At 70.4% G+C, this 706-nt stretch overlaps 1 protein-coding gene across 1 annotated transcript in view; it reads right to left on the bottom strand.

Annotated features, from left to right (window-relative positions):
* BBS7 (Bardet-Biedl syndrome 7) overlaps positions 1–706 on the bottom strand; it is a 49,869-nt gene that overhangs the window by 6,203 nt on the left and 42,960 nt on the right. The window lies entirely within an intron of this gene.

Here is a 706-nt window from a genome sequence, read left to right on the forward strand (position 1 = left end):
GTGCCCCGAGACCAGCCCTGACGGGACCTCGGGCGGGTGGTGGTCGCTGCGCGGGCCGGGACTGCCCGGGGGTGGCTCCTGGGCGCCCCCCCATCGTTTCCGGGCCGGTCACCCGTGCAGACCCCCTTCCGTGAGTAAATGACCCCTCTGGCTGGCTTCCCTCCAGAGCACGTGCATCGGAAGGCCGCTAACACATCCCATGCAACGGGACGCCCCTAACCGGGTGCGAAAACCTGGGCCACCAGCACTCTCGAGGGAAGGGCCGGGCGCCTCACCCCGGCGCCAGAGCCGCGCGCGTCCTCCCTTCCAGACCCGAGAGAACGCTCGGAGCCGGCAAGTCTCCGACCGTGCGGGGAGCCGAGGTGCGTGTCGGCGCAGGGTCAGCATCGGCGCGACCCCCGTTTCTGCCCTCTTCGGCTCAAAGGGCAGGTGGATGAGGAAAAGCACAGGGAGGCCCCGGGGAGGGCCGGCAGCAGGGGCGAGCGGCCCCGCGGCGAAGGAGTGGCCCCTTCTCTTCACTGTGCTGGACTTTGCGGAAGAAAGTCTCTTTCAGAGACCCGTGCCGAGGCTTTTACGAAAACAGCACCTGTGCTGCGCAGGTGACTGGGCCAGGGCGGGCGCTGCAGTCGCCACGGCCACGCGCCACTTTCTGCGACGGGAGCTCAGAGACCCCCGGGCCGGGCGAGGGCCCGGGTGACCCCGGCGG

The sequence above is a fragment of the Condylura cristata genome, unplaced genomic scaffold (assembly GCF_000260355.1).
Source record: "Condylura cristata isolate star-nosed mole 26May11 unplaced genomic scaffold, ConCri1.0 scaffold00075, whole genome shotgun sequence".
In the NCBI taxonomy this organism is placed as follows: Eukaryota; Metazoa; Chordata; class Mammalia; order Eulipotyphla; family Talpidae; genus Condylura; species Condylura cristata.